The 17,422-nt window shown below is 42.8% G+C and overlaps 1 pseudogene; it reads right to left on the bottom strand.

Annotated features, from left to right (window-relative positions):
• Positions 1–8,401: 8,401 nt before the first annotated feature.
• LOC103283980 (60S ribosomal protein L19-like) lies at positions 8,402–9,092 on the bottom strand (annotated as a pseudogene).
• Between the last annotated feature and the right edge of the window lie 8,330 nt (positions 9,093–17,422).

Below are 17,422 nucleotides of genomic sequence, written 5' to 3'. Positions count from 1 at the left end.
TACCATTTTGGTTGACTTCAACAACAAACAGAAGGGTTATTTCCTAAAAACATTTGTTTTGGTAGAAATCCAACTGATCTCTTTTAAAGCCCTGAAATACACAGAAAAATTAATAATTATAAACATAAAAACCAATGATGGATAATTCATCCTTTTCATTTCCTTGTCATTCTAACATAGAATACGTATCCTTTGGAATCTTACCTTGATTAAACATCATTAATCTAGAAATTTAGAATAAGTTTCCAAGATTTATTTAGAAAATAAATAAATATTACTTTTCTTTCATAAATATTAAACAGCTCTAACTTTTTATTCATCTTCAAGACGAGTTGAGGACAAATAGAAAATCTCAGAGATGTATTTTTAAAGGCAGAGTTATTTTCCTTAGCCTAATTTAAGATTTCTGGGATAAACAAGATATTTTACATACACTGCTAGGAATAATTGATAGTTCAAGCTTCTGTGTGTTATACTTGTTAAAATATTTGCATTCAAAAGCAAAGTCAGAAATATAGCTCAAGGCTATATGTATATCTTTCCTAAGGAACATAAGACATAAATAGCATTTTCAATTATAATTGTTTTGAAATCATAAATTTAAAGACACAGACCTGCATTTTTTAAAAAGAGGACGCTGTATTCTTCATTCGAGCTCTTTCACGGAATGTGTGTAGGTGCCACACACTGTGGTAGGTATTGGATATAAAGGTTAGGCTGAGTGCCTGTCCTTAAGAAGTTTGGAGTCTTCAGAGGGAATACTGCTATGACCAGGCAATTGCAATGCAGTGTAAGTACTGCAATTGTGGTACGTACCGGGGTTCTGGGAGCAAGCAGAAAAGCTCTGTGCTGAGTATTTGTGAGATTCAGGGTCTTCGCCTTCTTGGCACAAGGTGGGATTCACTTCTTCTAATGGAATATGAATGGAAGTCACACACATCATAGCTATGTGGAAAGCCCCTTTCCTTAGTGGTGACTGGCAGTGAGTACTCCATCTGTTGGAGGCTCCTTTGGGCTCAGACACCAAAGGAGGATAATACAGAGCAGAGCCTCCAGTTAACCTCTGTGACATACAGTGTACATCCGAAGTAAACCTTTATCTTTCTTCAAGCCACTGAGATTGGGGGATGTTTGTCATTACAGCACAGCGTAGCCTATACAGACCGCTACATGCTTACTCCAGACTTGGAGAATTAGAAGTTTCTCAGGGTACACAAGGCTAAGCTGAGCCCTGGAGGATGAATAAGAGGTAAAGTATAGAAGGAAACAGTGTTCCAGAGATAAGAGTACATGCAAAAGCTTGGAGCAGAATGAAAGTTCAGTATGTTTCCTCAAACATACTGAATGGGAGAAAGGGCTGTGTTTTGTTGTTTTTATACAGCTGGAATGCAGCAAGCAGTCCAACAGAGCAATTGCTGATTATTCCAAGTAGAGCTAATAATAATTGTTTACCAAGAATAAAATTCCAAAATGTTTCTGACAGGTTTATTGGGGATCCTGGACACAGAAAGGAGAAATGAAGAACTATATTGCTGTGGATCAAAATTTGGCAACTCTTTGTTATGGAAAATTCACCTGCAAAGTAGCTCTCCTCTTTCCAGAAGGGGTATTTATAGTCCTCCCTCACTTGCTAGTATATCTTTGCTTTAGTTTGTACTTCTTTACATATAGACTCAAATGAATTTTTCATTCATAAGCAAATCAGTTATGTCTATGTCTTTTCATGGCTCCTCAATTGTAAGCTCCTTGAAGCAGGGCCCAGGTCATTTTCATTTCTATGCGCTGACGGTACTCCAATTCTTATTGAGATAGATGCCATTATTTGGGGAATTGAAAAGCAGACCACAGCCGTGGCTAGCTTCTAAATAAAATGCTTTAAAGTGGAGATAAATCTCTATGCACAGTGGGAATAGATCCATTTAAAAATACTCCAAAAACATGCTGAGGTATTTTGATGACAGCAATGCCTGTAGACTAAAAAATTGCTTCCCAAGACCTAGACTTTAGGATCACCTCTTCCTAGTTGTGATTCCTTGGGTTTAACTTTCACGGTCTTGGTTTCCTAACTTGTGAACTGCATGGAATGCCGCCCTACTGACCTCTCACAAATATGGTGAACCCCAAACAACTCTGAGAACTGTAACTGCTATACACATATCCTGTGATATTCATGTCACTGCTGTTGGCAGCATGATTCTTGGATCATTGGAGGAAGTGGGTTCAATGTAAAACCTGTGCAGTTGGTTAGACCTGGGTTTGAATTCTTTCTCTATCATATATAATAAAAGGCTAATATGCAAATTGACTGAATGGCAGAATGACTGGCAGCACACTGACCACCAGGGGGCAGACACTCAATGTAGGAGCTGCCCCCTGGTGACCAGTGCACTCCCACAGAGGGAGCACCTCTCAGCCAGAAGCCGGACTCACGGCTGGTGAGCACAGTGGTGGTGGCAGGAGCCTCTCTCACCTCCGTAGCAGCGCTAAGGACCCCTCGGGGGATGTCCGCAGGCCTAAGCCGGCAGTCAGACATCCCCCAAGGGGTCCCTGACTGCAAGATGGTGCAGGCCGGGCTGAGGGACTCCCCCTCACCCCAGTGCACGAATGTCATGCACCGGGCCTCTAGTCATTGAATAGTTGTGTAATCTTGGTCAAGTGACAAAATCCCAGCATATCACCAATTTCTCACTGATTTAAATGATAATACTTGTCATACCAATAATCTTAGAGAAGAAGCCTGGCATAGTAGAAGGCCTTTGAGCTTCAAAATCATACAGGTAGAATTTAAACCTCACCTCCACCACTTACTAGATATGTAACCTTGGGTAAGTTAATTTACCTCCTAGAGCCCCAGTATAATAGGGAGGGTATTATCCAGTTTCTCAAGTTTAAGAGACCACTTGAAGTAGAAAGTGCTAACTTATTGCACCTTTGAAATATTAATGTACCTTTTTAACACAGAGAAAACTTCACGCCCAAAGATTCTGAATCCAAGCTATTCAGGTACAAGGCTCAGTAACTCTCAGCCCAGGGACCCTTCCCTTATCCCAACATTGTAAAATAACTGAATAAACTTAAACCCAAACCTTGGGCTAATTTGTGACTCACCAGACCAGACAAGATTTCTACTTACCTGGAGGCACCCAAGGCAGCTCATGAGACCCCACACTTCCCCATCTTTCTTTTCTTTTCTTTGTATGGAATGACAATGACTTGTCTTCTTCAGGGTTAGGAGTTTTATGAGAAAACTAGAATGAATTCATAAACCAGTGGGGTCCTTCGTCCTGGCCTGTGGGATCTGTCCAAAACCGGCTCTCTGACATCCCCTGAGGGGTCCCGGATTGCAAGAGGGCTCAGGCCAGGCCAAGGGACCCCGCTGGTGCATGATCAGGGCCGGGGAGGGACACAGGAAGTTGGCCAGCCGGGGAGGGAGCACAGGAGGGCTCCAGGGTGTGTCTGGCCTGTCTCGCTCAGTCCCGATTGGCCAGACCCCAACAGCAAGCTAACCTACCAGTCGGAGCGTCTGCCACCTGGTGGTCAGTGCATGTCATAGTGGCCTTAGCATATCATTAGCATATTACACTTTGATTGGTTGAACGGCCGACCGGCTGATCAGACACTTAGCATATTAGGCTCTTATTATATAGGATAAGAGATATAGGTCAAATTCCTATAAAGACCATAGCATTATATGGACAAGACCATTAAATTTTTGGCTGTTTCCTTAAGTACACAATTTTGGCTCAATATAATAGCTCACTGTGGGCATTGTCATGGTCCACCCAGCTGGCCGCTGGATTGACTCTGCTCTGAGAGCAGGTGGGTGAGCCAGGTCTTCAGAGAGAGCAGACTCTCTGGTGTGCCAAGCCTCTCCTTGCACACAGCCTCTGGGGCCTACTCTTGAGAACATTGCCCGGTAAGCTGTGTGCGAGCCCTTTCCTTCACTGTGAGTGCAGTCTGTGCACCGGTAGCTCTGCCATCGCCCAGGATCTTGTCACAAATGCAGACTCTTGGGTCCCACCCCAGACCTACTGAACCAGACTTTCATTTTAATGAGGTTCATGTGCTATTGAAAGTTGGCACAGGAGTGCACTAGGAAGTCTAAATAACGCCAGACACCAGGTGCCAAAGGGCCATTCTTTAGGACTCACTGGGAAAAAACCCTCCAGACTCTTCACCAACATTCTTAAGCTAGACAAGATTTTCCATTAAAGAGGCTCTGGTCTCTGCCCTACCACACGTGTGTACTATTCCAAGCGCAATAAAGATACCGCTCACTTTCTAACAAAGGATCTTTAGATTTTGAGAGGTGCGTGAAATCATAGAGCTATGCCATCGCTAAAATGTAAAATAACCTTCCTTTTCTGTAACTATTGGTTTTGGCTGATAGAAGTCATGCATACAGTCATATTTCAGAGAAATTATCATGTCTTAATGAGAACTGTAGGATGAAGGAAGACATTTCAAATGATAGTGAAATTGATATGATCAAAATGAAATATGTGGCATATTTATCTAATCAGCTAGAGCTGCAATCTCTAACCATAGTCATTTACAGCTCAATCAACTCATCCAGTCATTATCAGCTAATGATACAATGAGTGATTGCCCCCACACTGAGATAAGTGAGTTCATGAAAATCAGCACAGATTATAAACTGTGACAGGTAGGACTGAAAATAAGGCCTTGAAATGCAGATGGTGCCTGGCTTACCTGGCAAAAATTTAATAGGAAAAAAATGGAACTGCATACTTATAAGACAAGGTCCAGCCCTTTGGGGAAGCAATTTAGCAATTTGTATCAAGGATCATTAAAATATTCACAACTTTGCTCCATGTAAAATTTTTTTTTTAAGTTTGAAACAATATCAAACTTTTAAAAATTGCAACTGGAGTACAAAGAACTTCCCCTATATCATTTGAGGATAAGTTATTGACATGATATACTTACTGTCCTAGAATATTTTAGGGAGAATTTCCTACATTCTCCTATATAACCAAAATACAATAATCAAAATTAGGGAAGTACCATTGATACATTACTATCATCTAGTCCTCACACTCTGTTCAAGTTTCCTCAATGATCTCAATAATGTCGTTATAGTAAAAGGACCCAATTCAGAATTACATGTTGCTTTTAGTTGCCATGGCTCTTTAGTCTCCTTCAATATGGAACAGTTCCTCCTTCTTCCCTTGCTTTTCATGCTCATGTCACTTTTGAAGATTACAGACCAATTTAAAAAAAATTATTTTTCAATTACAGTTGACATACAATAGTATATTAGTTTCAGGTGTATAACTCAGTGATGGGACATTATATAACTTACTAAGTGATCATCCCAATAAATCTAGTACCCATCTGATACCATACATAGTTATTACAATATTATAGACTATATTCTCTATGCTTTACATCACCGTGACTATTCTTTAACTACCTATTTGTAGTTCTTAACCCCTTCACCTTTTTCACCCAGTCTCCTAACCCCCATTGATGTGGCAACCACCAGTTCTCTCTCTGTGTTATGAGTCTGTTTCAATTTTGTTTATTTTGTTCTTTAGATTCCACAGATCAGTGAAATCACATGGTGTTTGTCTTTCTCTCACTGACTTATTTAGCTGAGCATAATACCCTCTAGGTCAAGCAGGTCAAACTCGCAGCCCACAATGAACATTTTTGCAGCCCAGCCAATATACTAGTAATGGTATGTAAGAAACGTTTTAATAAAAATTTTGTAACTTAATTTTTATAATATCCTGTTATACATAATTACTAATAACTATAACATTCGCTAAGGACTGATTACTATAACTGTGTTGCATTCATTTCCCTTACGCACAGGTGCAGTGCACCATTTCTCTCCACTAATACTAGCAGCGAATATTTTAGCAGCCGATTGCCCCATCATTAGTCTTGGACTGACTTGTTTGGTGTGCACAACAGGAAATATTTCGCTTTTGGAGACCAAGAAAAATAGGTTTATTTGCATTATGCTTATTAATTTGTGCAGTTATTCAGTGTCTGGTAAGTTAATGTTCAAGAAAAAATATTAATTTTTATTAAAATGTTCTATTATTTTATATAATGATTACTCATTTACTAGAGGCCCAGTGCATGAAATTCATGCACTGGGGGTGGTGGGGGGCGGGGAGAGTGTCCCTCAGCCCAGCCTGCACCCACCCCAATCTGGGACCCCTCAGGGGATATCTGACCACCGGTTTAGGCCCGATTTAGGCCCGATCCCACAGTCGATCCTAAACTGGCAGTCGGACATCCCTCTCACAATCCAGGACTGCTGGCTCCCAACTGCTCGCCGGCCTACCTGCCTGATTGCCCCTAAATGCTTCTGCCAGCCTGATCACCCCCTAACCACTCCCTGGCCAGCCTGATCGATGCCTAACTGCTCCCCCACCTGCCCAATCGCCCCCAAATGCCCTCCTCTGCAGGCCTGATCACCCCCAACTGCCCTCCGCTGCAGGCCTAGTCCCCCCCGCAACTGCCCTCCCCGGCTGGCCCAGTTGCCCCCAACTACCCTGCCCTGCAGGCCTTGTTGCCCCTAATTGCCCTGCCCTGCAGGCCTGGTCACCTCCAACTGCCCTCCCCTGCAGGCCTGGTCACCCCCAACTGCCCTCCCCTGTAGGCCTGATCACCCCCAACTGCCCTCCACTGCAGGCCTGATCACCCCCAACTGCCCTCTGCTGCAGGCCTAGTCCCCCCAGCAACTTCCCTTCCCTGCTGGCGTGATTGCCCCCAACTACCCTCCCCTGCAGGCCTTGTAGCCTCCAACTGCCCTCCCCTGCAAGCTTGGTCACCCCTAACTGCCCTCCCCTGCAGGCCTGGTTGCCCCCAACTGCCCTCCCCTGCAGGCCTGGTCACCCCTAACTTCCCTGCCCTGCAGGCCTGGTCGCCCCCAACTTCCCTCCACTGCAGGCCTGATCACCCCCAACTGCCCTCTGCTGCAGGCATAGTCCCCCCCGCAACTGCTCTTCCCTGCTGGTGTGAACGCCCTCAACTACCCTCCCCTGCAGGCCTGGTCATCCCTAACTGCCCTCCCCTCCCAGCCTGGTCACCCCTAACTGCCCTCCCCTGCTGGCCTGCTCACCCCCAACTGCCCACCCCTGCTGGCCCAGTCACCCCCAACTACCCTCCCCTGCAGGCCTGGTCACCTCCAACTGCCCTCCCCTGCAGGCCTAGTCACCCCCAACTGCCCTCCCCTGCAGGCCTGGTCACCCCCAACTGCCCTTCCCTGCAGGCCTGGTCCCTCCCAACTGCCCTCCCCTGCAGGCCTGGTCGCCCCCAAATGCCCTCCCCTGATAGCCTGGTTACCTCTAACTGTCCTCTCCTGCTGGCCTGATCACCCACAACTGCCCTCCCCTTCCGGCCATCTTGTGACCACTTGGGGGCAGCCATCTTGTGCGAGGGCATGACGATCAATTTGCATATTACCTCTTTATTATATAGGATTTCAGCCTTTTGTATTCAGCATGTCTCTATTGAAATAAATTTATCTATCTATATATAAAAGCCTAAGTGACCGTTCTGATGGTTGCTATGATGCACACTGACCACCAGGGGGCAGATGCTCAATGCAGGAGCTGCCCCCTGGTGGTCAGTGCACTCTCACAGCCAACCTCCTGTGGCTGGCCAACCTCCCGTGATCCCTCCCCCCGGCTGATTGGCCCCGATTGCCAGCCAGGCTGAGGGACCCCACACATGCATGAATTCATGCACTGGTCCTCTAGTGTTTCTATAAAAATTGAAGCTTTTGTTTTTTTGCAGCCCACATAAACTTAAACCTTGTTTATTTGTCCCGTGTTAGCCTTTGAGTTTGACATGCTTGCTCTAGGTCGATCCATGCTGTTGCAAATGGTAAGATTTCATTCTTTTTTATGGCCAAGTAATATTCCATTGTATATATGTAAATAGCTAGAGCAATTGTTTTGTAGATGGTATCTCAGTTTGGATTTGTCTGATATTCCCTTAAGATTTGATTCAGGTTATCTGATTTTGGTAAGAATATCACAGAAGTGAAGGTATGTTCTTCTCATTGAATCCTATCAAGTGGCACAATTTTTTTTTTAGATGAAGGCTAATTTAAAAAAATATTTTTATTGATTTCAGAAAGGAAGGGAGAGGGAGAGATAGAAACATCAATGATAAGAGAGAATCATCTATTGGCTGCCTCCTGCATACCCTCTACTGGGGATCGAGCTCGCAATCTAGGCTCGCAACCCAGGCATGTGCCCTTGACCGGAATCAAACCTGGGACCCTTTGGTCCACAGGCTGATGCTCTATTCACTATGAGCCAAACCAGGTAGGGCTAGTTGAAGGCTACTTTTATTAAATGATTGAACCATGTAATTGCCACGGCCGCTATGTACAAGTAAGAAAGGTGAAGCTTTATTTCTTGGTCTCTTCCTCCTTGGACAGAGTCTTGATGATTTCCTCCTTCTTAGCCTGGAGCTGCTCTTCATGGTGCTTTCAGGCTTCCTTGGTCTTAGACCTGTGGGCCTCGGCCTGGTCAGCCAGAAGCTTCTTGTGAGCCTTGTCTGCCTTCAGCTTGTGGATGTGTTCCATGAGAATCCGCTTGTTTTTGAACATGCTACCCGTCACTTTCAGGCACAGGCTGTGGAACATGTGGCGGTCAATCTTCTTAGATTCACGGTATCTTCTGAGTAGCCGGTGAAGAATTCTCATCCTCCTCACCCAAGTTACTTTCTCAGGCATTCGAGAATTGGCAGTACCCTTTTGCTTACCTATGCCCATATGCTTGCCTTTCCTGCAGGCCCAGGTGTTTCTCTGGCATTGAGCCAGGAATGGACAGTCACAGACGTCCGATGATCAGCCCATCTTTGATCAGCTTCCGAATCTGCTGATGGGAGTTGGCATTGGCGATTTCATTGGTCTCACTGGGATCCAACCAGACCTTCTTTTTGCCACAGTGGAGGACACTGGAGGCAAGCCTCTCATTTATTTCTATAAGCCAACCAGAAGCCTGAGCATACTCATGTCTGCTGCCACAGTGGCGAAAGGAAAAGCAAGTGGCACAATTTTCATTATTCTCATGACTGGTTATATAAAGTTTAATCATGTCATTGAGGTGGTATCTGCCAGGTTTCTCCACTCACTGTGAAGTTACTCTTTTTCCCTTTGTCATTAGTAACTCTTAGGTAAAGAGTTACTTTGCGATGATATAAATATACTGTATATCACCAAATTTTCCATTTACTTATTTGGTTTATTTAAATTAGAATGAAATTGTGTATTTCTATTTTATTCAATGGGTTTAAATGTTAACTCATAAATTATTTTGCTGCTAAAATTGTCCAAGATTTCTCCAGTGGGAATGTCTTCAAGTTGGTTTTGTGTTGTTTTGATGTGTCCCCATCATGAGCACTTTCTGGCACAGGATGTTTCTGGCTCATCTTGCACTTTGACTGCACCAGCACTGTAATCTTCTATTTCTCCAAGAAGGTTTAGTTCCTTTTAGTGGATAATGACCTTTAGGAACCAAAATCTGGGAACTAGATGTGCTCATTGCACAGTATCCCTGTGAGTCATAATTTCCAGGCCTTCTCAGTTGACAGAGCTAGAAAATGAATATCTACATCCATATCTATATATCTCTATCTTTATCTAGAGAGATGTATAGAGGTATTTATCCTATCTAATAAAGAGGGAATATGCTAATTGACCATCACGCCCTCACAAAGATGGCGGCACCCACAGCCAATAAGGAGGGAATATGCTAATTGACTGCCACACCCTCACAGATGGTGGCACCCATAGCCACAAGATGGTGGCGCCCAGTCCCCTCAGCCCCCAGGTGCCCAGGGCTGGCCCAAGGAGCAGGCAGGCCTCGGATGGTGGCTGCCCAGCCGATGCCCGAGGTGCAGGCAAGCCTTGGATGGCAGCTGCACAGCCACCCAGGGCCGCCCAAGGCTCAGGTAACCAGGGCTGGCTTACCAGCAGCAGAGGTGTGATGGGGGTGTCGCCTTTCCCTGATCACCAGGTCACCTCCCGCCCTTGAGGGCTCCCAGACTGTGAGAGGGCACAGGCTGGGCTGAGGCCCCTCCCCCCCCCCCCCCCCCCCATGCACTGGGCCTCTAGTATTTACATATTAAACCATGAGTATAAACTGATACTTTCAGTTTGAATCTGTTACCACATAGTTTGTTGTAGTTTTCTTTTTTCAGTAACTCCCTCTTTGACAATGAGAAATCAGACTCCCATTATTGTTTGTATATTTACTTATTTTATTAACTCACTTGTGCATAGTCACTGTCACTACCCTTTGTTCCCACGGGGACACCCTACCCATCCTCTCACTTTCCAGGGCTTCCCCTACTCTACCTCTTATGTTTTACCCATGTAAAAGCTCTTATGTTTAGCATTCTTAATGTATTTGGGGTTCAATTTCCTTATTTTCTGGGAATTTCATGACTATTTAACTTACAGGGCCTTATTTATTTCTATAAGCCAAGCATAACAGAGTGACTTTAATCTAAAAGACCTGATAATCTAATTTATTAATGCTTCCAGAGATAGAAAAACATTTCACATCCATACTATGAGAGATAAAGAACTAGAAACAAAAACAAAATACAAAATTAGAGGAAAATAAGAGTAGAAAACCAGTCACAGAAAAGTTCAAGTTCCATTGCTGCTTGAGATTCATTTCTGGAAGCCAAGAAAAGATGTGCCTGGTTTTAAGCCACCCCTTCACCCCCTGCTCTTGCCTCCCAATAGGTGTACCTCTTTGGCAATGCAGTTTACCTAGCTCTGTCAGGGTATCTTGGTGGGTGACCTCCAAACTGTTAAAGGATAATTAAAAAGAAGTAAAATCAGGACTCCTATTCAAATACAAAATGGACATGTATCAAAGATTTTAGTTAAGTTATTAATTAATGAGGGAACTAGTAAGATATTATAACCAGTTTCTATAATGGCGTTTAGAAAAGGAAAAGGAAAAGAAGATAAAGAGACAAGAGGAAGAAAAGATGAGCTTACTATAAAAATTTAACTCTTAGATTTAGTCCAAAGGAAAAAAAATCTAAATTAAGCTCAATCATATTAGTTGAAGATCTCCTAATGATAAGTTATAAGTATAGTTCTAAAAAAATATAAAAATTATAATAACTTTTATTTAAAAAAACTGAGTCTCACCCTGGCCAGTGTTTCTCAGTGGTTAGAGTGCTGGGTCATGTAACAAAGGGTTGTGGGTTTGATTCCCAGTCAAGGTCATGTACCTGGGTTGAAGGTTTGATCCCTGGCCCTAGTTGGGATGAGTGCAGGAGGCAACCAATCGATGCGTCTCTCTCACATTGATGTTTCTCTCTCTCCCCCTCCATCCTCCCTTCCACTCCCTCTAAAAATCAATGGAAAAAATATCCTCAGGTGAGGATTAACAACCGCAGAAAAAACAAAACACCAAACTTGAGTCTCTGAGAGTGAGTTAAAATAAGACTTGAAAAATTAGAGAGAAGTACCATGTTGCTAAATTGGGAGATTTCACCTTGTACCAAGATAAGTTCTTTCCAGATAAATCAATGAAATTATTGCAATTAGGGTAAAAATCCTAAAATAATATTGGGAGAAGATCTGGACAGACTTATTTTAAAACTTATCTATACGTATAAATGAGACCAGCCAAAAATACCTTAACAAATGACAAAAATAAGTAGATAAGAATAGGTACTCTCAAAGGCAAATTAATTGATACAAAAGAGTTAAAATTTGATTCATGATTTACATATAACATTAAATATATCACAAATATATGTTGACATTATAAGATAAGACACATGACAGTTTTAGGACCACAGAATAGATGACACCAGGAGATGCTCAGTGAATGAGCAGTAGCAACACTGATTGTATATACATTAGGTATTTTCTCATGTCACTTCCTGGCATTCTCAGGTATAACCATTTCTATCTCAAAAATAGATATCAAATAATAGAAACTCTATATTTCAAAAATATTTTTCTTACATATACGTTTAAAAATAAGTTTTATAAACAATTAAACAATATCATTAGTATCATTTTTTTCCATTTTAGCAAAACATTTATTATTCTTTCATGAGACATTAATTTCTTGTGGAACATAGTTTAAGACAGTGATGGCGAACCTATGACACGTGTGTCACACTGACACGCGTAGCCATTTCTGATGACACGTGGCTGCTGAGGTGGCCGCATGCCGAGGATGAAACATTTGCTGCTCCTGAGGATGAAACATTAGACTCTAACTCCAAGACTCTAGTCGCAAATGTTTCATCCTCCCCTATTAGACACTCTGTGCTGGAGGTCTGTAGGCCAAAACAACAGAAGTCCGGCACAGAGCGTCTAGTTCTGGGACTTCCGGTTAAGCCGGGATCTTTGCCCTCACTTCCGCCGGCAGAGCAGGGAGCAGCGGAACGCAGTGGGGGACGCATCTCTGGGGGCCCTGCCATTACCAGTAACCAAATGACAGTTAACCACAGCAACCATTATCTGCTGTTCTGGGGTGTCATGGATTTCTAATCCATCATTACTGAGATAAGTGAGGGGGAGGCTGGGAGAGGTGAGGGTTTGTGGCGTGCTATGGGTGCCGTTGCCCGCCATTAGAAATAGCGGCAGCCATTTTAATTCACATAAGGAACACCATCTTGCTCCATAGTGCAGACTCCATTGCACCACTATTACTGTTGTGCATCCTTATTAACCCCTATTTCTGCTTATTAACCCTGCCCTTTCCTAAAAGACAGTTATATGCGCCATTTTGTGGTTAGTTAGGCTAGTTAACCCCTAATTGCCTGCAGGCCTAACAAGCTATCTATAATTCTATCTTCTGTCACTGCCCCCCTGATGGAGAATCCAAAAAATAAAAAAAACTAAGGGTAAGTAAAGGAAGTGGTAGTAGCAGTGGCCAACCCTTTCAAGAGACATGGACTGAGATGTATGGCTTTATAGAAAAAAATGACAGATCATTTTGCGTTCTAGGTACTGAAACGGTAGTAAGCAGAACGTGGAATTTAAATAGACATTTTGAAACTAATCATTCCCAGCTCTTGGAAAAAAGTGAGGATGAAAGGAAGGAATACATTTCCAGGCAGCTACACCTTTATAAGAGCCAATCTAATTCCACCCTTAAATTTATGAAAGGCTCTACAAATTTAACATCTGCAAGTTTGAGCATTGCTCACTCTATAGCTCAGCATGGAAAAGCGCTCAGTGAGGGAGAATTTATTAAAGAAACTCTCCTAAGATGTGCACCAGTTCTATTTCATGATATGCAGAATAAAGATGCAATTATTAAGAGAATATCTGAGTTATCACTCAGTAGAAATATCATAAAAGACTGAATAATGAGACTGAACACAAATGTACAACATCAATTAAAGAGAGACATAAGGAAGTGTAAATATTTTTCGATCTCTCTTGATGAAACTACTGATGTCACATCACATGCTCAGTTGGCCATTATTGGTCGATATTCTGATGGTCTCACAATGAGAGAAGAGTTGATAAAGTTAGTATCAGTGTCAACAAGTAAATCAGGAAGCGAAATATGTAAGGTTGTTATACAAACATTTCGTGTCCTAAGCATTGATATCTCTAAAGTTGTGTCAGTGATGACAGATGGGGCACCAAATATGGTGGGGAAAAAAGTCAGATTTGTCAAATTGTTTACAGAAGCTATTGGACATCCGATTGTGCCTTTTCATTGTATTATCCATCAGGAGGCTTTATGTGCCAAGGCAGGATTCACCGACTTAAACGACTTAATGTCAGTTGTTACAAAAATAGTTAATTTAATAGCTGCTGGCCCCCTTCACAAGTGAGAATTTTCAGCACTTTTACTGAAGGTTGATTCCACCTACAGTGGACTGCTGATGTACAATAATGTAAGATGGCTGAGCCGAGGCAAAGTTCTTGAGCGCTTTGTGGAGTGCTTTGAAGAAATTAAGGTATTTCTTGACGATAAGGATCTGGGAAACTTTCCTCAGCTTAATGATAAGTGGGTCAACACCCTGATGTTTTTTACAGATCTCTCTGTTCATATTAATGAACTGAACTTAAAGTTACAAGGTTTTGGCAAAAGTATTGATGTTATGTTTGGATACATAAAAGCTTTTGAAAGTAAAATTAAAATTTTCAAGCGAGATGTAGAAACTAAAACTTATAAGTATTTTCCTCGAGTAACAAAGTATTTTGAGAAGGCCAGTGCAGCTGTACAAAATGAAATGGAGCTCTTGCATATGAAGTACCAGCATGTTTTAGACTCGTTACTTGACCAGTTTAGTGATAGATTTAGTCAATTTAGAAGTCTAGAACAGACCATGAAAATAATTAAGTATCCTGATGTAGTAGTCTACAGTAGTTTGGAATTAAATGGTTTTCAATGGATGCAAATTGATGATTTGGAGATGCAACTTGCAGAATTTCAAGACAGTATCTGGGCTCAGGTGTTTGTCGACTTGAGGTCAAAGCTTGAGAAACTGGAAAGGTGCCGCTTGAAGAATCAAGAGGAGTGCCACTATGAACAGGAAATTTGGAGTGCCTGGAACCGACTACCAGACACTGTTAGCACCCTGAAAAATATAGCAATGGCTTTACTCACAATTTTTCCCTCTACATACTTTTGTGAGGCCTTATTCTCAGCGTTAAATAATATCAAAACCAACAAAAGAGCCGAAACTGGTTTGGCTCAGTGGAAAGAGCATCGGTCTGCGGACTGAAAGGTCCCAGGTTCGATTCCGGTCAAGGGCATGTACATTGGTTGCGGGCACGTCCCCAGTGGGGGATGTGCAGGAGGCAGCTGGTCGATGTTTCTCTCTCATCGATGTTTCTAACTCTCTCTCCCTCTCCCTTTCTCTCTGTAAAAAATCAATAAAATATATATTTTAAAAAAAACCAACAAAAGAAACATATTGACAGATGAAGTTAGTAGCGCTTGCTTGGGCCTGACATGTACAAAATACCAACCTTCTTGGCTCCGAGGCTGCAGAGGGCAGAGCCCCAAGAGGTCAGAGGAGGCCACAGCCTTGAAGGAAGACTTCCTGCTGAGCTTTGGGATTGGACCCTTTCCAGCAGAAATTCCCAGGCTCCGACCCTTGGATGGCCGGCAACCAGGAGAATCTCTGAAGTTTCCACCGGGGCCCGGGACCACACTGAATTGACAGGAGACTGTTCTCCTCCCGAAGAGACGGGAAGAGGAAAATGGCGACGGAATAGAGTCGGGTTTGGAGTCTGTTCCTGAGGCGGAGAGTTGGAGCAGCAGAGGCTCGCAGAGGGAGTGTATGTGGGCAAGCCAAGGGACAGCTAAACTCCAGGAGAAGGCGGGGGAGTGCTGGGCAGTGTTCCTCTGACCGCGCAGCACCCACAGGGGCTGGGTCCCCTCCTGGAGCTGCGGGCTCGCCAGGCGCCTCGCCATCTTGCAAGGAAAGGAGGATTTTAGTGGAAACTTGACTTTCCGCGACAACTGCAAACACTGAACTGCTGGGAGCACCAGACCACCGGTCCCCTATCAGCGCAAACATTTGGATTCAAAGAAACTCTTCACTGCACCACGGAAAGGTCAGATTTTGTCTGAAATAAGCTGCGGTTTCTGATCCCCGCGGTGGGTGAGGGAGGCGCTGGGTGAGGGAAGCGCGGCAGCCGCAGGACCGGCAGGAGCCGGGAGGTCTGTGCCTAGAAAAATCGGCGGCAGTTGGAACTGCCGTGATCCGTGAATGAGGAGGGGGGTCTTCTGAGCTGCTAACAGAAGTGACCTCTTGAAAGCAACTCATTTTAATCTGACGAGGAGGGTCAGACTAAGAATTTTCAAAGGAGTGCAGGCTCCTTAGTCTGGGGCACAGACCGACGGTCCGCACACCTGGGCTCTTTCCGACTCTGATTCCTAAGCCCAATACAGAGGCAAACCCAGGTGGAAACCCTGAAAGACTGCAGGGGGAAGGTGTTTTTTCGGAACCTGGGGCCAGAGCTGCGTGTGACCATCAGAGAGGCAGCTCTGAGGCGCACATCTCCACAAACCGGTAGTGAGTGCCATAGAAGGGGAAAAAAGAAAAAAGAAAAAAGAGCTAGAGAGGCCCGGAAGTCAATTCAGAAACACTGCCACCCAGGGGCTGAAACGCTAATTGTCTCTGGTGTAATCAAAAATAAATACGAGAAATTAAGATAGGGCTGGCTTAAAAAGCAGGACTGGCTTCCAACACTGAGGAGCCCTGGAATGAAGCTGAACTGAAATACCGCCCAGACTGGGAAAAAGGCGTACCAAACAGAATAATAGAGGAAGTGAATGACAGCCACTACTGCACATTTTAGTCTTCCTATTTTTTAATTTTCAATTCTTTTTTCAATTTTTTAAATTTTTTATTCTCATATTTTTTTATTTTAATTTTTTGCATCTTTTACTTAAGAAACTAATATTTTTTTTCTTTTTCCTCACTTGATTTTCACCTTTTTAATTATTACATTTTTATTTTCAATCAGCACTATTATTACTATTATTTTACTTTTTTTTTTTTAATGTCATTTGATTTTCTCTTTCTTTTATTTTTGGATTAGTGTCCTACATTCGATTTGCATCTTTCCCTTACAATCGCTTTACCCTATCTCAAAGCTAACATTATGCCATCACTCTCCTAACCTTTCCCCTTTTGGTCCCAGTTTATCTTAACCCTTTCTGGCTTTAGATTTTCCCTACTTTTTCAGTTTACTCCCTGCTAAAACTTCACCCTACTTATATATCTAATTCCCAACCCCCTGCTCCAAATCCATACAAACCTCTCTCTACGCTACCTTCAAAAAATTATTTTTCTCTCGGGCCTTTTGTTGTTGTTTGCTTGAATGTTGATTAGATTGAATTTTTATGCTTTTTTATGAGATTGTTTAGATTATTCTTTTTGTTGGTTTGGTTGGTTCTTTTGTTTGCTTTGTTTTTGTTTGTTTTTTACTTTTGTTTTCCCTTGCCTCACTTGATATTAGCTGCTGTTGCAGTTTGTATTAATCTCCAGGCTCGTGTTGCTGGAATTTGCTGGGAATAGTGGTTGTTCTAGTGGAGTTTACTCCCCATATATATAGTTTGTTCCCCTTTTCTCTCTTAGTATCATTCTTGTCTCTCTTACTTTTTTTTTCTTTTCTTTTTCTTTTCTGTTATTTCTTTTCTTTCTTTCTGCTCTTTTCCCAAGTTCAGATTCACACTCTTTGTTGTTGTTTTTTTCTTCGTTGTTGTTCTTTCTTTTTACTCTCCCTCTTCCACTCCTATTCCCTAATTTGTCTTTCTCTGGTGGTTACCTTTATTGGAGGTTATTAATATCGTGAATACAATTCTGTTCAGTGCCTTGTCTGTTGTGCCTGGTTGTGTTGTATTTTATACCTTTAAATCAACGCCAGAGAGAGAAATCTATATAACCAGACATCCGGAGAAGAGAG

The sequence above is a fragment of the Eptesicus fuscus genome, chromosome 5, assembly GCF_027574615.1.
Source record: "Eptesicus fuscus isolate TK198812 chromosome 5, DD_ASM_mEF_20220401, whole genome shotgun sequence".
NCBI lineage: Eukaryota > Metazoa > Chordata > Mammalia > Chiroptera > Vespertilionidae > Eptesicus > Eptesicus fuscus.
This window is presented reverse-complemented; position numbering and strand designations above follow the sequence as displayed.